The following is a 26752-nucleotide window of genomic DNA, read 5'->3' as shown; positions in this document are numbered from 1 at the left end:
TTTCTTTCTTTCTTTCTTTCTTTCTTTCTTTCTTTCTTTCTTTCTTTCTTTTTTTTAATAATGGATTTCTTTTTTCCTTTTTGTTTCCCCTTCTAAGCCAGGAGTCCGGCAGGCCTGCGGGCTTGCATTCTTTGTCCACAATGCTATCCTAATATTTCTCTTTTCTTTGGGGCAGGAAACGGGAGAGAACGGGAGACCCTTTTTTTTTTTTTTCACAGCCATTCAGGAAGTCATCCAGAGTTATAATGGCCCATTATCTAATGGTCAGAGTTTACTTAGGCTTTCACTACTTCCACTGCCCACTTGAAACAAGGAAAAATATTTTCCCCCGCCGCCGTGAGTGTGCTATTCACAGCTGACCACAAATGCTCAGAGGCCGCGCGTGTTCCCATCGAGAGCTCCGAGTCAGCAGAAGTGTGCTGCGGTGCCCGGCACGATTCAGGGGGACGCTCTCCTAGAGTCTTTTCAAGACATTTCTCCATTATTTGTCTATAAATCTGTGCCCTGAACATGCCCTTACAATCCCTTTAAATCAGACATTTCTTAGCCTTAACACCAGCAGTGGCATTTATTAAAAATGCATATTCTGGGGACATCCGGGTGGCTCAGTTGGATCAGCATCTGCCTTGGGCTCAGGTCAGGATCCTGGGGTCCGGGGATGGAGCCCCACAGGGGGCTCCCTGCTCGGCGGGGGGCTGCTTCTCCTGCTGCTTGTGCTCGCGAGCTCTCTCTCTCTCTCTCTCTCCCTGTCAAATAAATAAAATCTTTTAAAAAATGCATAGTCTTAGACTTTGCCTGGTGCCTACTGGGTGAAATTGTTGGAGCGTAGATCTCAGGAATGTTCATTCCAAGAGTGATTCTATGCGACCAAAACAGGAAGGCGCATTGCCTTACCATAGGTGGCTTGCACCAGAAGCGTGCATAACTTAAAAACTATGGCGAAATGGGTCCTATTAATGCCAAGGGGGAAAAAACAGACACCCCAGTGATTTTTATTAGGATCCAGAAAAAGACACACCAGGGATTTTTATTAGGATCCAGGACAAGATCACAGTCTGCTGGAGGGAACAGGATAGTGGCATTTCCTCACCTGCTCTTTGTGATGCTGAGATGAATTAGAAGCTTTCCTCGTGGGTTTATTAGCTCGTGAACACCCGTGTCCCCAGTTGAGTCCCCGCCGTGCTCCCAGCAGGATGTGGAAGAGCTGACCTTGACTCACAGCAGACAGGGGCTTGTGCAGGTGAGCGGGGAACATTCCAGTGCCCGGTGTGCAGCCGCCTCCCTGCCTTGGCAGCTCCTCCCTCCCTGCGTCGCAGGCCCTAGAGGAAGCAACTGGAAGGAGTAGCTTCTCTTCTCAGATATATAATCAGATAGAGGAAAATTTATGGGGAAAAAAAAACAAGGAAAAGGTATATGTGCTGGAGCTGATTGGGGTGGGCTCTCGGGGAAGGTGGTAAATGGAAATCGTGATCCCCTTCCTTGATGCGATGTGGGAGAGGAAAAGGCCCCGTCTCTCCTGCACCCCGGGCACCCGCCTGCCCCCTCGTTGCTCTCCCTTCTGGATAGACAGCCCCCCGAAGCCGGAGGCTTCGCCAGAAACTTCGCCCCACAGCCTGCAGCTTCCCTGGTCACACTTGGGGTTGTTGAGATTACATAGGGGTAATTTCAGACACATTTTCAAGTGCACCACAGGCCTCTGCGCTTGCAAATTAAATGCCTGGCGCCTGATTCTGCTAAGGTAATAGTTCATTACGCTACAGATTACAGGGGTGCGCCTGGGGCACGTGGCCTTCACGGTCATCCGACTCCCCGGTGATTGCCAGGGGCATCATCCTCACCTGTCAGCCCTGATGAAAGCCTCTGTCATCCTGCTGATGGGGACCTGGCCGCATCCCGAGCCCCATTTCTTTAACGCTGACATAGTTTTCTTTTTGGAATGAAAGGCCTTTGCCAGTTGAGCCAGAATGTTGTGTGTCCCACCCCTGTCCCTTGGCCTGTGGAAACGTCATCGAGCTCTGGAATTCAGCAGCTTGCCTCGCCGTCTTCCCTTCCTCTGTTTTTCCTTCCTCTTCCACTCCCTCCGTTTTTGTTTTTGTTTTGTTTTGTTTTGTTTTCTGTCTCCATATATTTATTCACTTGTCTGTGTTTTAATGACATGACACAAAAACACCCCCTCTTGGGAAAATGCACTGGTTGCAGGAAGTTGGAAGTTAGAGAGTGAAAAGCAAGACCCGTGGATCCTACTAACCCCGTCAGGAGCTTGGGAGGTGTCCTTCCAGAATTTGTTCTCTGCAGTCTGTGTACAAGTTATGTGGACAAAGAAGCATAGTTTAGGTTTTGTCCATATTTTTATACAAATGGGTTCGTTTCCTGCATATTGTTTAGCCTTTTTTCTTTTTAACTTCATTCCACTTTGCTTGAGAGCTTTCCAGATTGCGGCAGGTATAGCACAGCCTCGTCTGTGGGGCCTGCCGCTGCCGGTGGACACTTCGATTGCTTTGGGTTTGTCCGCTGGTACGCTGGTCCTGCAGTGAATGTGTTTATACAAACCTCTCTTACCCACAAAGGAAGTGGTTTTCCAGAAGAGATCTGGAAGGGGAGGTGCCACGAATGGATTTTTCTTTCTTTCTTTATTTTAGAAAAGATTTTATTTATTTATTCATGAGATACTCAGAGAGAGAAAGAGGCAGAGACACAGGCAGAGGGAGAAGCAGGCTCCCTGCAGGGAGCCTGATGTGGGACTAGATCCTGGGACCCCAGGGTCACGCCCTGAGCCCAAGGCAGATGCTTAAACACTGAGCCACCCAGGCATCCCCGAATGGATTTTTCAATAACCTTTTTTTTCCACTTACACACATAAGTCATAATACACATCCAAGGCCCAGATCATCAAGCTTGTATTTTCTTGCATCATCTGCCCTTCCATTTCTGAAATATTTTAAAGCTGGTTATGTCACAGCGAGGAAATCATGTCATTTCACCACTCTGTACTTCACTCTGGATCTCTGAAAACTCGGATTTTTCTTGGGTAATCAAAGATCATCATCGTACCTAAAAACTTACCCACCAGTCTTTTAGGTCATCCAGCGACCTCATTGGCACTTCTTTGGTCATCTCCAAAATGTCTTTGTACTGGGAGATTGTTGGAAGCACGATCCCAGAACTGGACCTACACCCACCGTCCATTATCATGTCTAATCCTCGAGCTGGATCAGCCCCTTTCCTCGGTGTGTGGGTGACTGTGGGAACCGGTGTTCTTTGCATCTGTGCTGGGAAAAACCCCACCCACTGCTCTTGCCTCTCGTGCCCTCCTCCAACTTGCTCGGCTGTCTTCTCCACTTCCTGTCAGTGCAAGCTGCTCAAGGCATTGAAGAGAGAAACTCAGCCTTTTAGGCTGACTTCTTCCTAGGTCATGCTCTCTCCTTCATATTGCATCCAGGGTTACGTATTTTTAGTTTGACGGTAATGTCTGTTTCTTAAGAAAAGACCTCAGGTGATCATCAGGTGCACGCCCTTGTTTGCTGACAGAAAAACTGGCAGTACAAAGGGGTGAGGTGACAGGCTGAGGATGCGCAGCGGGAGGCCCAGTCCCCAGCCCGTGCTCCGTGCTCCGTCTGCTGCCCCATGAGGAATGCTTTCTTCATTGCGCTGTTCCAGCTTCCCAGGAAATGGCCATACAATTTAGGATTCAGATACAGCGACTAATTTCTCTAGAAGAAAAAACATAACCTAGAGACATTTAAAAGAGTGGAAAACATACGATTTACTAAAACCACCAATCTTGCAAGTTGAAAGATTCACCAAATTTTTTAAAAGTGTACACGTTAAGCCCTATAATTAAGTCAAACCTGAACTCAGACATATGGCCGGAGATACCAAGTCATGTGTGTTGAGGGTGTAATATGTTACTATTCAGATTTTTAAAATACCATATGTGTTTGTTTTTTCTACCTTTCTTTTAAAGACCGTCGTCTTGGCCTTAAAGGCACCTGATGATCACCTGAGGTCTTTTCATGAATGAGGCCAGTAAAAGGTAAAATGTTATCTACAGGAAGCAATGGCTCTTCTTTGTAGAAGATTTCTCATTTTAACTCTGAAGAACCCAAAGTGCCTTCTTCTTTGCAAGGACCTAACTTATAGTCGTGTATTTTATAAGAGACAAACTATGCTTTTATAAATGGGCTTTTTTGTCATGTGGATTTTGTTTTATCGGATATGTGATATTTGTGCAGGTGTCAGGTGCTTGACACTTCTCCTTTGTCCATGATCTCATTTGACCTTCTCAGCAACACGGCTAGAGAGGCACCATCCCTATCGCCCGAGATCACCAGGTTGCTAAGTGATGGAGCCAATATTTTAACCCCAAAGTCGAATTTATTTTTTTTATTTTTAAAGATTTTATTTATTTATTCATGAGAGACACAGAGAGAGAGTGAGAGAGGCAGAGACACAGGCAGAGGGAGAAGCAGGCTCCATGCAGGGAGCCCAATTCAGGACTCGATCCCGGGACTCCAGGATCATGCCCCGGGCTGAAGGCAGGCGCTAAACCCGCTGAGCCACTCGGGGATCCCTACCAAAGTCAAATTTAAAGATTAGTGTTCTTTCCACAGTATGATGCTTTAAAGGAGGGTGCTCTGAACTTTGCAAAAATGGGTCCCTCGATTTCAAGGGATCAGCAATATCTAGAAAAGAGCTACGATAATAGAAAATCGTAAATGAGTCTCTTACCTATAACTATAGGGTAAAACGTGATGAAAGCTGCCGTCTTGAAAGATTCTGGTGATGGAGGTTCCTAATGCAGAGAGGTATGTGGGTTGAAAAAGTAGTACCAGGTCGGGAAAAAGACACGATGACTCACCTGGCGAGAGCACAGGGCCAGCCAGCTGTCATCCCCTCCAGCCTCTCTCTAACACACACACCCCTCTGTCACCTGCCAGAGAGCCAGTGAGGGGAAAGATTCAAGAAACGCCAGAGCTGTCCGTCGAAAAAGCCAGTGGTGCTGCGTTCCAAGATCTGCCCTGCCAAGTGGCGAGCGAGGGTCCCTGGGTAGTACTTGAACTTATCATCCTTCCGAAGAGCTGCTTGCTGGTGGCGAGATCCAAGCCTAAGCAGCAGAAGTGTGGCAAAACAATGCGCACCGGAACGAAGCCTTCCTCAAAACTAAGTCCCCTCCTCGTGCCCGATAACTGATGTGCTGAGGACAGAATGGCCCGTGACACGATATTGTGGCTGAGGGTTTGAAAACTGGCCCTTGCATCCCTTTGCGTTTGGCCGGACAGTTCAATTAGATGCTGAGCCCTGCAGATTTGTTTGAGGACAGAAAATGCCCCAGAGGGTGAGATTAGGTGGCTCCCCATCAGGCCGAGTGTGCACCTTAATTACTGCAGTGAGATCTGCATCAGTAGGATTAGCTCCAGCCTCGTTTAGAGCCCTGCGGTGACCTGTGCCACATCCAGCGGGAAGTGTGCTCTCATCTCTTTGATATTCCACAGTGCAGAGCACCTGCAAATCCGTCCTCAGCCTCTACAGCCTACCACTCTTACGTTTTATCCGCCCACCTCCACCTCCACCACCACCACCACCGACAAATTCAGCAAATCAGACGATCCTGGTTTTCCGTCCCCAGTCCCCAGAACGGCCTTTTCTGCATGTATTATAGAAGAATTGGTTTTGAAGAAAGTGTTTGAATTTTATATCACTTGAAGCATCTTTAGGGAGTCAAGCTTTTATACCTTTTTCACCGGCTCAAAACATGCTGTGCTATCAGGTGTCACCTGGCACAGTGACGAGCACATGAATGTCATTTCTGTGTAGGGCTAATTACAGCTGCCTGGCCTGGCGTCAGCCACTGGGCAGGGCCAGCGAGGGGGTGGGGGTTGTGCAGCCGTGGCGATTTGCAGGTAGTGCTTGTGATTCCAAAGATGTTGCTAGAGATCTGTTCGTTTGGAGCCTGGATTAGACACTAGGGGTTTGGAGGCTTCTTTTACTAGCAGTTATATGATAACCAGAGTGTTGAGTTCCAGCCCCGAAACCTATATGGAAACCCATGTGGACAGAGTTGACTCCCAGTCGGTTACCTGTATGTGGCCTACCCTTCTCCCTTGCCCAGCGTTTTCACGGGGGCCTTTTAGTTTTAATCAAAAGAATCCAAACTAAAAAAAAAAAAAATCATGTAGCCTGTGTCCTAATTTCCTCAGCTGACCTCTAGGGAGAGAAGACGAAGTAGAGGGTCTAATGGGTCCCTTCCAACACACGTGTCCGTGAGCTACTCACGTGGGAATCAGGTCTGCGATGTCCCTGTGTCAGCCGTTGCTCCGGTACAACGGAGTTTGCCGCCTTCTCTTCTAGGTCTAGGTTTCATGTTGGCAATTAGAGAAATCCGATTTCTCTGCTCTGTAAATGGAATTGCTTTTGCGTTGGTGGTTGTTTTTGTCCTATTTACTCCCCTTGGGTTTGGAATCACCAGCCTGGGCCATTTGTAAACCAAAATTTGCTAACGTGCAGTTAGTAACAAATCACATAGGTGGCGGGATCCACATACTCTTCCCACTTCTTTTTTCCAGGTTTGGGTCCTAGTTGATAAGCAAAAGAAGAGCACTTCTCACCTGATTGTGAGGTGCCTCTCACTGTCTTGTCCTGTCCTTTTATGGCATTGCACAAGTTTCTATTCTGGAAACAGTGATTTCTACTCATCTGTGCACAATCAGTAGCGAAGGAGTAGTGTTTTGGGGTTCTTTTTTAAGATTTTATTTATTCATGAGAGACACACAGAGAGAGGCAGAGACACAGGCTGAGGGAGAAGCAGGCTCCATGCAGGGAGCCTGATGCAAGACTTGATCCTGGGACCCCGGGGTCACGGCCTTGGCCAAAGGCAGAGGCTCAGCCCCTGAGCCCCCCAGGCGCCCCAAGAAGTGGTCTGCAAACTGCATTTATACCCATTCCAATTTTGATGGAGACTTTCTGCTGGAGCCTGGGGTTTTGCGTGCTTAGGGGTTTTGTTTGTTCGCTTTTTGCTTGTTTTGTTTTAACCTATGAGAATTTTCTCAGCTTAGGGCCATGAAGACACTCGTGTCTGTTGTGTGAGCACCCGCTGCTCTGGGTTTTGCCCAGGCGGTGTGGCTAAGGGTCTCACATCTGGGTTCAGGGCGCCCGTGGCGGCCGCCTTGGGTTTCCCGGGTGCTGCTGAGTGTTCCTGGCACCCCAGGGAGTGGCTGAGGCACGAGAATGTGCAGCTGCCGATGTACACGGAGCAGGGGGCTCCACAAAACCCCACTCACACTGCCGATGGTGGCGAAGCGTACGTGGGGCAGGAAGTGCGCCCACCCGGAGCTAGTGACCCAGCCAGCGTGAGGCTTGCACGGCCGCGCGGAAAGGAGATTCTAGGGCGCTGCGCACAGGCCCGCGGCAGGTACCTTCTCCCCATCACCAAGGGAAAGTTTGTTTTCAAGAAGGGCCGTGGGATGGAGTGACTGACACCTGGCGAACATTTATTCATGTGGAAATGCATCTTTAAAGCGAGTTTCCGTGGACTGGCGAGGAGAAGATGAACTGGCCTGAGCAGCGTCCAGCTCCTAGGTCTCAGGAGAGCGAGCTCGTGGCCTGTCGGGGAGGCAGCTGCCTGGAGGTTCGGGGGGCCCTCCCTGAGCCCTACGGTGGGCCCTCTGCTCTTGTGAGGGGGTCGCCTCAGGAGGGCTGGTCATGAGGACGTTTCCAGGCACCCGGGTTTTGAGCAGCCAGAGACCAGGGCCTGGAGAAGCCTTAAGCAGGAGGCCGGTATGGAGGGCTTAGCTTTCTACTGAGAGTCCATGGGACATAGGGAAAGGAATGCAGCACAGGCCACTCCAGCAGTTCCCTTCGAACCTGGTCTTTCACACGGCTACGTCCCCAAGGCCGCGTGTCCGTGCCGTCACCTCAGACCTGGTGTGGAAGCAGCGGGTGACGAGGTGAATGCACAGTGCCGTGGGTGTGTTTCGGCCGTCGTAGCTGCTCTGGCATTACGTTTCCGTGCGTGTTTATCCTACAGGCCCTAGACAGACCCTGCTCTTTGGTAGGTGAGGGAGATACCTTGGGATATTAGAAAGGCCCAGAAGACTTTGACGGAAGCATTTCAGACCATTCAAAACCAAGACTAGTGGTAATGCAAATTCATTGACTCTAACTTTATTTTTTTTCCAAAGATTTTATTTATTTATTCATGAGAGACAGAGAGAGAGGCAGAGACACAGGCAGAGGGAGAAGCAGGCTCCCCTGTGGGGAGCCCGATGTGGGACTCGATCCCGGGACCCTGGGATCACGCCCTGAGTTGAAAGCAGGTGCTCAACCGTTGAGCCGCCCGGGTGCTCCCATTGACTCTAAAAGCAAAAGAAACAGCGTTATGGGGATGTCCAGACTTGGGATGCTGCTTTGTAGACTTTGGAAGACATGGGGCGGGGGCCTCCTCGCGAGCCATTGGTCTAGGCTCCTTCCTCAAGTGAAGACTCCAGTAATTTGGATTGCCCCTTTCCAGCTGAGATGCCTTGGCAAGCGTGAACGAAAAGATGGCCATGTCCTTGAGGACACGGACTTGGTCTTCTTACCCTCCCTGTCGTGGCGCCCAGGCTCGTGGCGTTGATGGCGTGGTCTCCTGAGACCATCTCCGTCCCCTTGGGTGCTCCCTGCCACTCACGGGTGCATACACTTGGGAAGTGTGGAGGGAATGCATCTGTGGCCTTGGAAACAGAATTATTTCCAGTCAAACAGGGAAATCAGGGGTGAATGCAGCTTGGCCCTGGAGCCTTAGCCATTCTCAATAGTGATTAGGGAGGCATTTCTGGACGATTTGGCTGAAAAGAGAAAATTGTATTTTAAAACGAAAGTTCTGTATTCTCTTTTACTTTTGATTTCCTCCGCCCTGTGGAAGAGCCTTCTTAGACGTCACCTTGTGAGAACTGAAAGTTTTGATTTTATTTATTTATTTATTGAACTGAATGTTTTATTTTTCGGTCCCTGGTGGCACTTGCGGAGCCAGCCCCAACTTTGAGAAAAGGGTGTCATTGAGGAGTTCCCCGAGCTGGCCCATCTTGCGCTCTGCTCCCCGGTCCCAGCTTCTGGGACCTGCCTTCTCCTCTCTGCCTGAGATCTCTGACACTCTAGTTGTCTCCACTGACACTAGGAGGGAGTCCCAGAGCCCTCGGGGTCCCCGGGGTCCCCGTCGATGCATCCTCCACACCTTGTCCCGCCTCCTCAGGGGCAGGGAGCTTCAGGTGGAATGAAGCCGAGCTGTCCAGGGTTGGCCTCGAGCTCCTGGAGACGCAGGGCGGAGGCCCGGGCGTCCTTCCCCACCTGCTCAGCCCAGGGTGCGTCCCAGCGCCAGTCTTATCTCTTGGCTCTCTTATCGCAGGCGTTTATTTCTCATAAAAGAGAAAAGCATGACTTGTCTCTGAAAGCCCTCAGAGGCTCCTGAGGCTCAGGCTGGCGGCCTCTCCTGAGGGGGCCGTACCCCACGGTCCTGCCCCCACTTCTTCATAATTCAGCTCTGCTCACTTACGTCCCCACCCGACTGACACACTCCAGCTTTGGGCCCCATAAACCCAGGATCCACCCTTCCAAGGACGTCTTATCTTTTTCGGTGGCTGTTTGTTCAGTTTTCCCTCCACCATGCAGAATTCAAAAGGTCAAATCACTTAACCTTTCTAGAACTCCATTTCCTTTTCCCTGAAGTAGGGAAATCAGGAGATAGTTGGAGGATTGAATGAGGAGAGCAGCCCCAGGACACCCCCTGATGGGGTTAGTGGCCACCACCACCACCACCATCATCACATCATCACCACCATCATCATCATCATCATCATCATCACCACATCATCATCACCATCATTATCATCATCCCCATCCCCATCCCCATCACCATCATCATCAGTGTCCTCTGGGTTGCAAGCAGGCGTGCCACGGAGGAGTCACTTCACTGAGCCGTTTTCGTGGTGCTGTGGTAGGTGCTGGTCGCCTCGCCTGGCAGAGACAGCCCTGCTTCACAGGCCTGTGGCCCCGCCCTGGGCAGCCGTGGGACGTCAGGCCAGCTTAGGCCCAGCGCCTCAGTTTCCGGACTTGTGCAACGAGAGATTGAACACCTGCTATCAAAGGATCACATACAGAGACACACAGACACACATGCCCAGACACACAGACACTCAGACTCGCACGAACATGTGCACACGCAGACGTAAGCACACTCACACACGTACACGGGTACCCACGTACACCGTACACACAGGGAGACCCACAGAAACACACGAAGGTGGTGTCATAGTTACTAGTCACGGGCTAGTAAGTGAAACTCATTTCTCTCCACTCTTTTACGGAAGGAAACGTGGACTCTCGGTGTGAGGCGAGGAAAGTACAAAAGTGAATCCCAGGACCCGCCGAAGCCTCTTCTCTGTGATACTTTCTCCCGCTCACACTGATGCACGTACTCAAATGTTTTTCAGTGGTTTTTGTTGTTGTTGCTGTTGTTGTTTCAGACTGAGTCTTCCCTGATCTGGTAGCAAGAAACGATTATGACGGTGCAGCTTGCCCCCAAAGGACTGAGGATAGGGCCGCGGGGGCTCGGCCGTGACCCCGGGGTCCTGGGATCGAGTCCCGCGGCGGGCTCCCTTCTCCCTCTGCCTGTGTCTCTGCCTCTCTCCCTCTCTGTGTGTCTCATGAATAAATAAAACCTTAAAAAATATAATAAATCCGGCAGATGGTAGCATACGGCGTCAGCTCTTAGGACCAAGCCACCAGTGCCTACCCCGGGGTGATTAATTCAAACTCCACAAATAATACTTTTTAGAAGCCCTCCAGTGCCTTAGTGTGACTTACTGAAGATCTGACCCCCTTAAACAGTCAACAGGTCTTTTTTCCCCCCTTTAATTTTCTCGTTTGTAAATGGAAGCTCCCCACCTTGTGGCTTCTAGGTTTGGCACCCCTTGATTCTAGTTCATAGCAGTGCTGGCTCTGCCAGCCGGAATTCAACTTAGGACAACTTTCTAGAAAAGCGAAGGGGGATTTGTCTCCCCGCCACGTATGAGAGGGTGAATCTGTACATTAGTTTCTTCTTACTGATGCCAATTGTCTGATTATTGTGCGAGCTCTGTTTCTTTGGACCACATTGGACCAAAAAGATGTGTTGGCCTCTCGCGAGTTATCGTCGGTGGTGGCCAGTTACTCAAGGACTGGTTCGCTCATCCACTTGTTTATTTCCCCAGTAGCTGTCAGGTGTGTGTAGAGTGTGTACAGGTCGTTGGGCACACAGGGGTGTGAAGACCCGAAGCACACTCTGCCCCCCTTCTCATTTCACCCCGTTGGCACAGTCCTATCAGGGCACATCCAGTCGTTAGTGGAGTCAGGACACCTCTTGGGACCAAGCCAAGCCCTCTTCTCAGCTCCCGTGTTTGCTGTTGATCTGAACGTCCCCTTTTGGGTTTCACTTTCCTCATATGTGAAATTTAAATACTAATAGATGCTGTCGGCTGGGTCCTTAACCTTTTCTGCGACAGAGGAGTCCTCTTCAGCTCGGCGGCCGGGCCTCTCCAGGTTTCTCTCGTCTGGCCCTTCTGCTCTGTGCTTCTGCACACAAGACTCCCAGAGGCACGGATGGTATTTTGTAGCCACGTGCCCTGTCCAGACAGGTGCTCACCTCCGCATCCTCAGGAGGATGACTTATTCAGGACCCCAAAGATCTTCAAAACTCCAAATCACCTTCCTTGCCTACGCCCAGGACATTGGAGCTGTTTGGCCTGGGAAATCTTAAAGCTGAATGTTACAAACCCAAACTTCATACTATCATTAAAAAAAAAAAAAAAAGAACTGCTAAGATTGCACAAAAACCTACTTCATTCTTTTTCCCAGTGAAGCTCTTGTCCCTTTGTCTAAAGGATGTGTCCCCTTTGCCCTCCTGGTTAAATTCCAGGATCAAGACTTCATTCTGTCTTCGTCATCTCTTCAGATGTCTTCCAGGGCAACCCTCTGTCTTGGTTTGGGGGAGGACCAAAGCCTATACGCGTGTAGCTTGCGTGTCACAATGGTTTGGAAATCAGCTTCTTCGGAAGGTCAGGAGGGTCTCTCAGTATCCTCAGGACACTGTTTCCTTTTCTGCAGATGCACGCTTGTATTGGCTCTGTTAACCGTGCTCATAGCTTCCCTGGCTCAGGACTGCCATGTGGCGTTAGGCTAAGACAGATGTGGACAAGCTGACGAGACGTGTTCAGTTCTTTGGGGTCCAGCCTTCCGAGCATCTTGATAATTACCATCATTCCTCCTGCAATTAGAAGCCCTTTGTCTTTCTGCTACTTTGCACAAAACTCACTTTGCAAATTCTTGACAGAATGCAGACTTTAAACTTTTAGTTGAGATGATTTTTCCATTTTTGTTGACCAAAGTACTTGGTAACACTTGCGAATCCTATAAAACATACCCACGAGGACTGAAATTTGTTTCAGAGTTCACTCTGAAGCACCAGTTGACTAAAGTCTGAACACACGTCGTGGACATAAGGTATCTTTGCAATTCATGCTTACTAAAATTTTCTGCTCCTGCATAAAAATTGTGTCAAGCAATGGAATTAGATGGCAGAGATCACCTGTTACTTAAAAACAACAAATCTTGTGTGTGGCTATTTTATGAGACGACGAAGCATCATGATCTCAGGGGCCGGGACACCAAACTGGTTTTCTCCACCCTGACATCAGTCTCTGCTCTGATGGGTGTTCAGGACAAGCGGCTCCTGATTAAACTTTCACTTTGACATTCGTAAAGTAGAAATGTAGGGGTTCCCTTGGAAAAAAAAGAATGTGTCCTCCCCCTCACACTGGCAATGGAGCCTGCACCACATAATGGTCCGTCAGCTCCAGCGTGGCGGGGCAGGACACTGGGGCGGCAGCGTTCCCTGATTGCTCCCTTCCCGAAGTTACTGAAGGTACTGCCTACATCAGATATTAATAAAGGCTGCCATGGACGAGGCTCCTGCGATGGGTCTCACGGGATGGAATGACTATAATGGAAATTCGTTATCCCAGCTCCTCACCTGCTATTAGCTTCTCTAGACCGATAAGGGAGCTTGTGACTTACCCAAGGCCCTGCAGCCTGTGCTCTCTGCAGCCTGAATTACTGGAACTTGAGCACACGAAGAAAGTTCTGGGGATGTTTTTCCAAATGCAGATTTCTGTGCCCCACTCTCATGGGCATAATCAGAGTCTCGGAATGAAGCCCAAGAATCAGGATTTTTCACCAGCCCTCCAGGGAATCTGAAGCCACTTGCATGGCCACTTTCCCAGGGTCTTCCCACCCAGGATGCAGAGCTCCAGCCTCCTTGCTCCTTGCCTGTTCTCGGATCCACACGGGAAGAGGAGACCACACCACTACTTGTGGGGATGGCTTCAGCCGACGAAGCCACCCCCTCAAACACTTACCCAGTATTGTTTTCCGAAAACAACAAAAACGACTAACCTAAATATCCATCAGAGCAAATAGAGAAGTGGGTCACCCCACATTCACCCAGAGGAGATTTACTGTAAAATTCATGAAACAGAAGCCACCTTCCGAGGCCCTGGGTGGTCCAAGCAGTGCGCTGGCAAGAGTCTTATATTTTGTGAAATTTCCATAAGGAAAACATTTTGTCAAATTTTTGTGATTTCCAGGATTCACTCTCGCTTTGTACCTGATTTTGTATGTGTTAGCCTCAGGACCCACAAGCCATGTGACCGCCTTCGCCGTCCCTCGGGGGCACCGCATAGCAGTTAGCAGGTGGAGGTTGATGGCAGTGGCCCCAGTGAGCCATGTCCAAGATGGATTCTGTACTTTGCCCAAGGACACATCTCCACAGGACACTTCTATTTGTGAAAAAAATACGTATTCGAGTACACCTAAGTATCTCTGAAAATTATATACTTTTTGCCCCATACCCTTCTGTACTCTTTATCTCCCCGAACTCTTTGTTTGTTGATTGAAGAGAGGAGCACGCCTTCTCACCTCCTGTGAGTGCCCTGGCTTGACAATGCAAATTTAAAGGCCTAAAAACATGCACATCCTTCCAGTAACCAGGGAGGGATGGGTTAAGGACATAATAGCTAAGTATGTAACTGTAGATGATGCAATACTCTCAGCCAGTAAAAAATATCGTGTAGATAAATAGTAAAATGAAAGCTTTTGTAATATAGTAAATGAGAAAAGGCAAGTGTCAACGAGTATACATAGTAAAATCCCGTTTTTTGGTAAATAAATTCACCTCTCTGCCACGTACACATAGAAAACACGTTCTGAAAATTCAAGTACCGTATGAATCTTGTTGATTATTTTGTCTTTGTTTTCCTGTTTGCTTATCTGTAATCCCAGTTGGCTTCAAAGAACATGCTCCTCCATCAATCTAAAAATAAGATCATTAAAATATCTTACACTCAGAAAGAAAGAAAAGGCAAAACTGGTCCTCCAAGCTGTCATCCTTTGTGATGTGAATCTTGTTTTCTCACTTGTTGAAAGGTTCAGCAAGGCACAGAAAAAGCATTTGACAAAGTACAACATCCATTCATGATAAAAGCCCTCAACAAAGTAGGCTTAGAAGGAATATACTTCAACATACTAAAGGCCATCTATGGAAAACCCACAGCACGCATCATTCTTAATGGGGAAAAACAGATCTTTTTCCTTAAGGTCAGGAACAAGACAAGGATATTCACTCTCAACACTTTTATTCAACATAGTACTGGAAGTTCTGGTGATAGCAATCAAACGACATAAAAGAAATAAAAGGCGTCCAAATTGGCAAGGAAGAAGTAGAACTTTTACTGTTTGCAGATGACATGATACCATATGCAGAAACCCTGAGAGACTCCACCAAAAAACTACCAGAACTGAGACAGTAATTGATTAAAGTTGCAGGTTACAAAATGAACATATAGAAATCTGTTGCTTTTCTATATACTGATAAGCAGCAGAAAGAGAAATTAGGAAAACAGTCCCATTTACAGTTGCACCCAAAATAACAAGATACCTAGGAAAAAAACAACCAAAAAAGAGGTGAAAGAACTGTACTCTGAAAACAGTGATGAAAGAAATCAAAGATGACACAAAGGAATGGAAAGACATTCCACGCTCATGAACTGGAAGAGCAGATATCATTAAAATGCCAATACTACTCAAGCAGTCTACACATTTAGTGCAATTTCTGTCAAAATACCAACATTTTTCACAAAACTAGAACAAACAATCCTAAAATTTGTGTGGAATCACAAAAGACCCTGAGTAGCCAAAGCAATCTTGAAAAAGGAAAGCAAAGCTGGAGGCCTCACAATTCTGGACTTCAAGTTATATTGCAAAGCGGTGGTCATCAAAACCGTGTGGTACTGACGCAAAAATAGCACATAGATCAATAGAACAGAATAGAAAAGCCAGAAATAGTTAATGTTCACCAAAGCAGGAAAGAATATCCAATGGGGGAAGAAAAAAAAGACAGTCTCGTCAACAAATGGTGTTGGGGAAACTGGACCACTTTGTTACAGCACACACAGAAATAAATTCAAATGGATGAAAGACTTAAATGTGAGACCCGAAACCATAAAAATCCTAGAGGAAAACATAGACAGTAACTTCTTTGATATTAGCCCTACCAGCTTCTTGTCTCTTGAGACAAGGGAAACAAAAGCAAAAAATAAACTATAGGGACTACATCAAAATAAAAGGACTCTCCACAGCAAAGGAACCGATCAACAGAACCAAACGGCAACATACGCAATCAGAGAAGATATTTGCAAATGACATATCCGATGAAGAGTTAGAATCCAAAACATATAAAGAACTTATAAAGCTCACCATCCTAAAAATAAATAATCCAATTAAAAAAGGAACAGACATTTCTCCAAAGAGGACATCCAGATGGCCAACAGCCACATGAAAAGATGCTCAACATCACTCATCATCAGGGAAATGCAAATCAAAACTACAAGGAGCTATCACTTCACACCAGTCAGAATGGCTAAAATTAACAACCCGGGGAAAAAAGGAATACTTGTGCACCCCCACTGTTGGTAGGAATCCACCTGGCTGGTGCAGCCACTGTGGAAACCAGTAAGGAGACTCCTCAAAAAGTTAGAACTGCCTTATGATGCAGCCATGACACTACTGGGTATTTACCCAAAGAATATAAAAAACACTAATTCAAAGGAATACGTGCACCATTAAGTTTATAGAAGCATTACTTATGATAGCCAAGGTGTGGAAGCGCCCGGGAGCCCACTGATCGATAAGTGGACAAGGAAGACATGGTGTGTGGTGTGTGTGTGTGTGTGTGTGTGTGTGTGTGTGTGTGTGTAATGGAATATTACTCAACCATAAAAAAGTGAAATCTTGGCCATTTGCAATAACATGGATGGAGCTAGAGAACATAATGCAGAGCAAAATAATTCAGAGAAAGACAAATGCCATGTTTTTCACTCATTTAAGAATTTAAGAAACAAAACAAACAAACAAAAAAAGAGACAAAGCCAGAAACAGACTGTTAACTTAGAGAACACACTGATGGTCACCAGAGGGAGGTTGGTGGTGGGGATGGGTTAAATAGGTGACGGGGATTAAGGAGGGCACTTGTCATGGTGAGCACAGGGGGATGTATGTAAGTGTTGAATCACTATATCATACACCTGAAACCCCTATGACACTGTGCGCTAACTCTACTGGAATTTAAATGAAAACTTAGGGAAAAAAATTTAGAAAAAGAAAAGATTCGACAAAATGATATATGAATACACCCTGAAAGGTGTTCAGGTGTTTTCTGCGCATCGATTTTTTAAGCAATTCACCTCCCGACTCCCAAAGTCTTCCTATTTCCAGGCAGCACTGGGCACAGCAAGTGCCTCGCTCCCTCCAGGCGGAGCTCAGGACAACCTCGCAGGTGCCTCCGCACGTTCAGAACTTCAGCAGGCTCTCAATAAATGCGCTTCCCCTCCTCTTCATTCTTCTCGTGGCCTTAAAGAGGAAAGGAAAATCCATTTCTGAAATATCCCTACGTTTTCTTTCTTACCTGTTCTTTGCCCACATAGTTGTGCTGCTTGGTTTTTTTCCATGTTGTCCCTTGATCGGTCCTCTGGAATCCGTCGAGTCGTGATCCCATGCCCAGAAGCCTGTGAACATGGTCATCTCCCCCACGTCTCATTCAGTCACAGAGACATTTCCAATGATAGTTCAGGTGCCTCTTCTGGGGGAGGGAGGCCCCATGTGACTCCTTGTAGTTTTGGGGGGACCGTGGAATAGGTGATTTTTGTAAGTGCTACATTCTTTTAAGAATTAAAAGCCACCTTTTGGTCGTCAGCGTTGGAAGTCAGCGTGGTGGTTCAAGCCAGGAGAGGGAGGCCAACATTCCTTTCTATGAAAAGGTGAAATAATTTCTTGAAACAGCTGAGCAGGATGCTTGGTCCCAGAGGCATGGGAGGGATTCTTCTTCAGCCAGGAAAAGAGCCCGTCGCTCTCTCTCTGTACCTTGAGAGCTACAGTCGGACGCTGCAGGACTTAGCGCTGCCAAAGCCACCTTCCCGAGGGCTGCCCGGCTGTCCCCAGCTGTGTCCCCTCACCAGGCTGAGGTGGGTGGGGCATCCTCCTCAGTCTGATCCATGAGAAAGAGCAAATGGGTTTCACAATTGTTCCCAGTGCCTCCTGCCAACTTCTGTGAACAGATGTGAAATTAAAAAAAAAAAAAAAAGAAAGAGAAAAGCCAAAGGACCTTCATTCCCAACTTCATATCATATTGTAAGTGGAACATTTTTGATAGAAGCAGATCGGCTAATCGGTTGTTGAAAGTCTCAGAGAACCGATGTATTGAATGCCCTGGTGTTTACAGATATTATTACAAGGCGGCTGCCTTTCTATAGTTTCTATCTTTTATTTATTTATTTATTTATTTATTTATTTATTTATTTATTTATTTATTTTTAAGACATGGGGCCTAGGAGCACTCCATGCAATCCAGCAGGCTTTCTGGTTTGTCAGAAGGAGGTCAGTTTTCATCATGGGCTCAGTGGCCAGTCCGAATGGCAGGCTCTTCCCCATGAGTGCCTCAGGAATGGCCTGCCTCTTCAGTGGGGCCAGCCTCCCTTGGACACCTGACCATGCTCGCGGAGAAAAGAAAGCACTAGAAGATCACAAAGCTTTCCGCCGAAGCAGCCGTGCTGGGCCACCTGACCTGGTTTTTTTCTGATCTTAATTATGTCAAGTGCTTGACAAAGACAGTAGCTCCCTTGGGTCCATCATGAGCTCACGGCCATGCAATTGCGCCAGTCGCAGCTGTGTCGTGCACACAACCATCCTCTGTGACCCAGCAGATGTTCTGTGTAAACAGTTGTATTAATTGCATCTTGAAAACATCATCCTCCTCGGATCCTCCGGGGTTGGGTGAAGTCTGAGGTGGGCGGGAGGGCCCTCAAGAGACACATGTCTGCAGGAAATGCTCTCCCTCCCGTGGCTGTTGGCAGAGCTGTCTTAGAGCCGCCGCAGCTGCTGCAGCAGGACCTGCTCCCACTTGTGGCTGCACGAAGCTTTGAAGGGGGAGCTCGGCCTCCACCCCTTTAGAGCACCACGTCGGGGACCTCAGTGGCAACCTGCATGCATCCTTGAGGTCCTGCACTCACTAGGACGGATGGGGAGGCGCCCACCACAGATGCTCCCTGTGGGAGTGGGCCGCGAGCCTCACAGCACACCCCCCGGGCCTGGGGGGCCCGTGGGGCCATTTGGACACTTACAGTGACAGGGAACTGACCACTACAGGACACAAGCTATGGGCTTTTGGTTGTTGTTTGGAGGGATTTTTCTTTTCTTTTTCTTTCTTTTTTTTTTTTTTTTTGACAGCCATCGTGGTTTTTAGAAGACTGGCCTAGCACAAGTATGTGTGTCCCTGCCTCACCTTTCTCCTGACCCTCTGACACCACATATGAAGATCTTTTCCTTCCTGCCAACCCCTCAATTAAAGACAGCTGATTCTCCTCCTGCAGAGGCTGGCAGTCCCCTCTCTGCTGGCAGCTGACAGCCCGCGTCACTTTGACAAGCTCCCCGAGCGGCCCCGGGTGGGAGGCGTCAACCAGGCCCATGACCCTTGCCTGTCCCCTCCCGCACTCTGGCCTGGAAGAGTCAGGGGTGTGGGTCCTCTGGAAAGGCCTGGCCTTTTTAAAAATGGATATTGTGATCAACCCTTTTTCATTCCAGCCTCTTGAGGTCGATGACCACAGAGCCAGGTCTGTCACTGGGCACACGTGGCCTGGCATTGCTTCATCACGCCTCCTATGGCTCAATGCCCTGAATCACCATGAAAGTGTTGAACGGGGCTCAATTTTCCAGTGTTAACTACACCCCCCCTCATCTGTTTATAAGTCAATCCACTATCAACAGGCTTTGTTTACTCTGCAGGAATCCGTGAACTCCCCTCAGCCACCGCATCTTTCCTTTTAGGCTGACGGGCCCAGTACGTACTATCTGTGGAGCTCGCTGGCCTCAGCTACAGGCCAATCTATCAGCTTTGTAATGCCGCCGGCCAAGTCCAACGAGTTGACCACATCTGATCTGCAATCCTGGACTCCTTTGATGGACCAGGAACAATTCCTTTGTCTTCCGGTGCCCATGCATCGCATTGTAATAACTCTATGTTTCCTGAGATAGGTATTTCTCATCATCTTCTTTCCTTGTTTAAAAATTAGAACACTTGCCTGCCCATGGTTTTCCACCGGTTTCCCTAAGGTGGAACGACGGTGGTTCAGCTCCTTTGACTCACGTTCTTCCCATCACGTTCCCATTGCATTTATATTTCTTAAAGTAGGATTTAAAAAATTATTCAGGGATTGTCTTCGTGTTCCTCTGTATTTACCCAAAGGAGTTGAAGATGTATGTCCACACAAAAACCTGCACAAAGCTGTTCATAACAGCTTTATTCATAATTGCAAAACTTGGAAGACACCAACATATGCTTGAGCGGTTGAATGGGTAAATAAACTGGTACATCCAAACAGTGGAATACTATTGGGCACTAAAATGAGCTCTCAAGCCATGAAAGAGCATGAAGGAACCTTTAAATGCGTATTAGTGAAAAAAGCCATCTGAAAATCCTACATATTCTATGATTCCAACTCTACGACATTCTGGAAAAGCTGAAACTATGGTGACAGTAACTATTAGGTCAAGGGTTGGGCCAGGGGATGAATAGGCATAGCACAGAGGATTTTTAGGGCAGTAAGACTACTCTATGTGAGACTACAATGGCAGGTGTATGTCGTGATACCCTTTTTCCCAAAGCCATAGAGTACAACACCAAAGAGAGGAGCCTAATGTAAACTATGGATTTCGGATGAGAAGTATGTTGATCAACTTGTGACAAATAGACTACTCTGGTGGTAATGTTCATCATGGGAGAGGCTAGCATGCGTATGGATGAGGGTGTATGGGAACTCCTGTACCTTTGCCTCACTTTTGTTGTGTCCCTTAATCTTTTTAAGCCATTTAGTAGCAATAATAGCCCAGATGGAAGTTTTCCTGAGACACATTGTGTAGCTGTTGCTTGATACACTTAGCTAGAATAAACTGTAAAGTCTTGTTCAAAGATGGAAAATGGAAAAGAAATCCGTGCAGATTCTGAAGTCCTCCTATTTGAAAGGGAAATTTCAGGTTGTGTAATAAAAAACCACCTGTGTGGACTCTGGAGGTTAAAAACCTCTCTATGGTTTTCTCTTTCCTTTGAAGAAACTGGGAAATCTGGTAAAATAGAGAAAAATGGAAAGGAATTCTCAAACGGGTCACCAACTCTCTTTTTGCATTGAAGTTCCCATGGTTCACTTTTTAGCATTTGGTTCATCGAGATGGTGAGCCGCTTCAAAAGTCTTACGCTTCTTGGAGGCTTCCTCTGCTCGTAGGCATTGAGTGCCTTCCTGGACAAACAACGCAGACTGATACTTCTCACTGATGAGTTCTCTCAGCATCTGTCTTCAGAGACTGAATTGCTTCAATAAGAATCCCAAAGTAATCGCTAAGACTTTGAATCCTTTTGGACAGTGCTATAGGAGAGGCACAAAGTTTTATTAAGTTGATCATCGTTGCCAAGTCTGGACAAGTCCTTAAAAAGTGTCCTCTCTGAGCATTATCTAAATCATGTACTTAATATATAGAAAGGGATATTTTATTTTGGCGTGACTCTTCAAAATAATTTACTGGCTAATATTATGGTTTAGCTAACTCAATGGCCTCATTGCAGAAGTCCATAATTGTGATATATCTTTAAATATCTGTCCTTTCCCCACACCCACACCCACACACTGTCCAATGCAATGTAAATGTAGAGATACCGTCACAGAATTATCAGACATTCATGACCACATTAAGAGAAGGAGTTGAATACTGGCATATTTCATTTGAAGCTCAATCTAAGGAAGAAAGTTTGTGTAGACAGAGCCACGCAGGTGGAGCTCTTGGGGAAGAAACGAGGTGCTAGCTGGTGGTGGTGTCCATGCCTGAACATTATCAAAGGAATTTAGACATCAGACTACATTCTTTTAAACACAAGAGTCTATAGAATAATATCCCATAGAAAACCCCTAAATATTATGAAAACTGTCTCTTCCTTTTCCTACCTTTGCATATAATTGAACCTTAACATCCCAGACATGATTTGGGAATATTCATATAGGTTTTGTCATCTCTGTGCGCAAGAATAAAGAATGCTGTGTGGGAAATTCATGAGAATTAATTTTTTTGAAGGATATGGTTTCTAAAACTTTATTACTTGCTTTACTTTTCCATGCCAGACTATCGGTGCTCATATTAAGAAACAGCAATGCGAGTCTCTGTCTAAATCAAAACCCAGTTTATAGGGGCACCTTTGTGGCTTAGTGGCTTTGGCTTAGGTCGTGATCCCAGTCCCGCATCAGGCTCCTTGCTTGTCCCTCTGCTTTGTCTCTGCCTCTCTCTCTGTCTCCCATGAATAAATAAGTCAGATTTAAAAAAAAACAGTTATAGAATATATCATGCACACACCTGTCTGGAAGTACTCATGGACCTGCTGAGTATAAAAGAACATCTATTGCTAAAAGTAATAGGAAACATTTACCGAATGCTTGCTATGCAATGGGCATTGTCCTGTGGGCCTCAGATTCTGATTAATAACCCTGTGTGGCAAAAAGCATTTGAAGCAATTCAACATGAGGAAACTGAGGCATGAAACTAATTTCCCAAGGTCACCCAGCCAACACTTTGCCAAGCTGGACGGAAGCCCTAGTGCATTCATTCCGCAGCCCCCATGGATGAGTGACATCTGGGTAGATGGAGACTTGAAGTCCCTTTGGATGCTGAGACAGGTTGGGTGTAGATCTTTCCCCAGTTCTCTACAAGGCTATGTGACCTTGGCAAAGTCATTGTCTTGAGCCTCATCTACAAGTTAAGGAAAAACTAGTGCCCCTTGTGGGGTGTCGTCTCGAGGATCCTAGGGATGCTCACGGCACTTAGTAACCTACCGGGATGAGCAGTGCTTTATATTTTTGGTAGAAAGAGGCCAAGCGTGCCAAGTCGCACAGCCACCTGTGCCTGGCCTCGCTGTGCTGGCTGACTAGCCCACTTGCCCACCTCTGGCTCCCCACCCCCCATGCCCCACAGTAAGGAAGGGCTGCATTCCATAACTTGGTAACTCCCGGGAGACATTTATTCCTTTCATTCAAAACTCATGTTAATGACCCTGGTGTTTTTGGGTTTTTTTTGGTTTATTTATTTATTTATTTTTCCTGTTGCTTTCCAATGAAGTAGGAAGTGGGCATCCTGTCAGGGAAAGTCATTTAGAATCACTTATTGTTTATACTTTGGCTTTATTTGATCTGATGCAGATCAACTGCTTTCAGAAAGTTACTCAAATGAAGAAAAACTGGGAGGGGATGGATTTTGCTTCATGTTCTTTTCAGTAAGAAAATTATTATTAATTGGTTTTTAAAGATTTTATTTATTTATTCATGAAAGACAAAGAGAGAGAGAGAGAGAGAGAGAAGCAGGCCCCACAGCAGGCTGGAAGCCCGATGTGGGACTCCATCCAGGGACCCCGGGGTCACACCGTGAGCCAAAGGCAGATGCTCAACCACTGAGCCTCCCAGGCGTCCTGAGAAATATTATTCATTAATAACAACCTTTTTTGGCTAACATGGTCAACTTAATGCTGTAGTGATTCCTCTTGACAAATTAATTGTACAGTGGATGTTTGTTTTTAGGACTTGGAGTATAGTCGATGTTTTATTTATTTTTATTTTTATTTTTTATTTTTTTTTAGTCAATGTTTTAAATTATTATGTGAGCTTATGGTTGTTTGTGTTTATTGCTTATTTTTAGCTATCTCCCCGATGTCAAATACTTAAGGAAGGAATAATACATTCAATTGGAATGTAGCTTCTTCAGAACAATTCCATGTACTTTTTTGGTGTGGTTTATAGCTGAGAAGAATAGAGTCTACACACGTGGGAAACTGCGGAAAGTCTATACCTTAATTGCTTCAAGTACTTGATGAAACCAGTTCATTTGCTGTTACTTTTTTAAATTTCATTCCAAGTGGTTTTGTAAGTCCTCCTAAGTTTTAAAAATGAGTGTTCTATTGCTAGGAGAGAGGGGTTTGCTCTATAACCTGCTTATAAAGCAAAGTGTTGGTATCTTCTGTGATCAAAAAGAAATCGGGTCTGGGGGAAGGAGAAATGGGGAGATGTAGGTCCAGTTTTAAGATGAATGAGTTCTGAAGATCTAATGTACAGCACGGTGACTATAGTTAATAATACGGTATCATAGATTTGAACTTTGCTGAGAGTAGATCTCGTGTTCTCACCACATACACATAAAAGAGTTAACCATGCAAGGGGATGGATGTGTTCATTCTCTTGAGTTCTTGGTGATCATTCCACAGTGTATATGTGTATCAAAGCACCACACTGTACACCTTATATACAATTAGATTGGTCAGTTATTCTTCAGTAAGGCTGATGAAAAAAAAAAGAAACTGAATCTAGTAGTTCTATGCCCTACAGACACTAATTGTTTGTCTCCATTTCCTCATGAAAACCGCTCCTGCGGAAATGATGAACATAAGTGAATAAGCTGTGAGCACAGCTCGAGCAGCACCGTGGAGCTCTGGTTGCAGACCTAGACAACCTAGATCTGACTCTATGGAGCTTATCAACAGCCAGGCTGAATCACAGAACTTATTCTAACGAGAAGCTACGTATAAAAAAGAGTAAAAGAAGCCTGATTATACTGGAGTTCTTTTATATTAAGCATTATTCTAAATGTGTGAACTATTTTAATATAGCTGTCTTGGTGGAAAGCTGTATTTGATTTAAGATAAATAAATTAATAATTTCATTTCATTTAAAATAAGTGTTCTGTTTAATGAATGGGTTTTTTAAAACTAGATATTTTTATTCTTTCCTGTGAAAGAGGTAAGATGATGAGAGTGGCTGATAGAGTTGTAAGCATGGAACGTGAAGGGCTGACACACATGGCTTTCTGAGTTCTTCCTTGAAAACAGCAAAGTTCGAGAATTTGGTTAAGGAGGTGTGTCGGGGGCACCTGGGTGGCCCAGTGGTTGAGCATCTGCCTTTGGCTCTGGGCGTGATCCCAGGGTCCTGGGATCGAGTTCCGCATCGGGCTTCCCGTGCCTGCTTATCCCTCTGCCTGTGTCTCCGCCTCTCTCCATGTCTCTCATGAATAAATAAATAAATAAAATCTTAAAAAAAAAAAGGAGGTTGTCCTGTAGTACAGAGAATTCCCCCAGGAGATCCAGGGACCCAGGTTTGAGCCACCTGTAAGACCTGCAGGCTGGACCACTTCAGTAGAAAGCCACGGCCTTGGCCATTCTAAAAAACAAGGAGAAACCTAGTGTCAGGATGTGGAGCTCGAAGCCTCGGTAATTCTGGTAGCACATAGCTGGATATTAAAGATGAACATAAATGCTTAATCATCCCCTCCCAAACACCACGGGGAATAATGTGAGCCCAAGTGGCTTACTGTTTGCCCAAGCCCTGTCTTGGCTCAGGAGTAGGAGCTGTGTGCTTCTCACCCCAGATCATGAATTCATTCTGGGTCAGAATCCACTGATAGTTCTACCCAGGATAGTTCTACCCAAGTCCCTCCAGTGGGCCATACCCATCTTTCCCTTTTGCACTTGTAGCAGTTGACCTGTACCTCATAATGAGTTTTGCCCTGCTTCTAACATGAAACTGATGTCATTTCTTTGGGCGCCAGTTGTCCAGTGGTTGTTCAACACTAATCATTTCCCTTTACACATCACTCCATGCGTCTGGAATGCAGTGTGTGCTTCACGATCCACAGGTCTGAGAGAAACTGTACTTTGATGCAGAGACTTAAAGTAAAACTATTTTATGTGGAAGTCTAGATCTCATTAATACAAAATGACGTTTTAGGCTTTAATTCCAAGACCTCCTTTGCCCAAACTCTGGAATTTTGTTGCGTCCTATCAATGTGTATCCTTAATGCAGTAGTTTATCATTTATTCCCCTAATGATAATATACATTTTATAATGTATATTTTAAAATCAGTTTTTAAAAAAGTGGTATTTGGAGATCTTAAAAATCTAGGAGTCAAGACATTGCCCTATTAACCATCAAGTGTTTTCAATTCTCATAACTCAGATATTCCTGAATTCGATTTCAAGATAAACACATTACATAAATATCTGTAAGTAGAAGCATATGTATATGCTTCCAACTCTGTGCCTTTCCAAGAAAATTATAATACAGGAAAAGTCAGTCTGTCTTGTCAGAAAAAAAAAACCTATCAAGAAGCATAATTAAGAAGCATCTGGTTTATTAAAACTCAAACATTCTTGTTGTTTACACAAAATAGTTAACGTTGTAACAAATGTTTTCCTCCCTGTCCATGCCTCCTCTTCCTCCCATTTTTTCTTTCTGATACTAGGTGTTTATTTTTTTCCCATTTCCACTGACAAACCCCATGACAAGCAGATGATCACTGGAAGAATTTTATTCCCTCAATGGGGAAAACTCAGTAATTCCTATGGAGTTAAGTGGCATAAAAAAAATTCTATTATTTCAGGGGTTAATGATTTATTGTGAAATATTAGTGGTATAAGCCAAACAAAGGGAATACGTGAGGAGGAAGTCTGGAGAGAGTGGGGGATTCATCTCTCGTCCCAGCAACGTCCTGCGGCCAGAGCACATTGTACAGCTCAGGGGTGAATTCTGCGTATTTACAGTACATTCGACTTCAGATTCCTGAGGCTGCAGATTTGGAGACGTAGCAATGTTTGCAAGTGAAATTGGAAGGTGGTTTTCTCACAAGCGCCCATATGTAATCTAGAGTTTGCCCATCCAGTCTCTCCCTGCTCACCCCCGTTATCTGAAGCAGTCTGCTACCAAGGTAGGCCCACTCATCAGATCGATGATTTGCAAACGAAGAAAAAATATTCAAAATCCATATAAATTATACTATGTTACATTGTGAGTAAAAATGCCAATAAACGAGGAACGAGTTATGAACAACTCCACGGCTGTGTAAATGAATCCTCTTTTTACTGGATCCCGCTGGATCTCTAAGAAGGATCTGCATAGCTCCCTTTCCATGATTATCCTTGAAAGATGAAATTGCAACAAAAGTTCTTTTTAAGTTGGCAGGACTTATGAAAGGTGATTCTTTGCTGTATTGTGATTCGTCCCAAATGTAAAAATGTCTCTGACCCTGAGCTAGCTGTGTTTTTTGGGGGGTTTTGTTGTTGTT

At 46.0% G+C, this 26752-nt stretch overlaps 1 protein-coding gene and 1 long non-coding RNA gene across 4 annotated transcripts in view; one reads left to right on the top strand and one right to left on the bottom strand.

Annotated features, from left to right (window-relative positions):
- Positions 1-26752, top strand: part of EGFR (epidermal growth factor receptor) — a 197330-nt gene that overhangs the window by 75029 nt on the left and 95549 nt on the right. The gene's annotated exons all lie outside the window — the stretch shown is intronic.
- Positions 177-4394, bottom strand: LOC140613541 (uncharacterized). Its single transcript, XR_012014529.1, has 3 exons — positions 1839-4394; positions 1091-1319; positions 177-746 (listed from the first exon to the last, which is right to left on the bottom strand). It is a non-coding gene; the product is annotated as an uncharacterized lncRNA (long non-coding RNA).

Source organism: Canis lupus, chromosome 21 (genome assembly GCF_048164855.1).
Source record: "Canis lupus baileyi chromosome 21, mCanLup2.hap1, whole genome shotgun sequence".
Lineage (NCBI taxonomy): Eukaryota > Metazoa > Chordata > Mammalia > Carnivora > Canidae > Canis > Canis lupus.
This window is presented reverse-complemented; position numbering and strand designations above follow the sequence as displayed.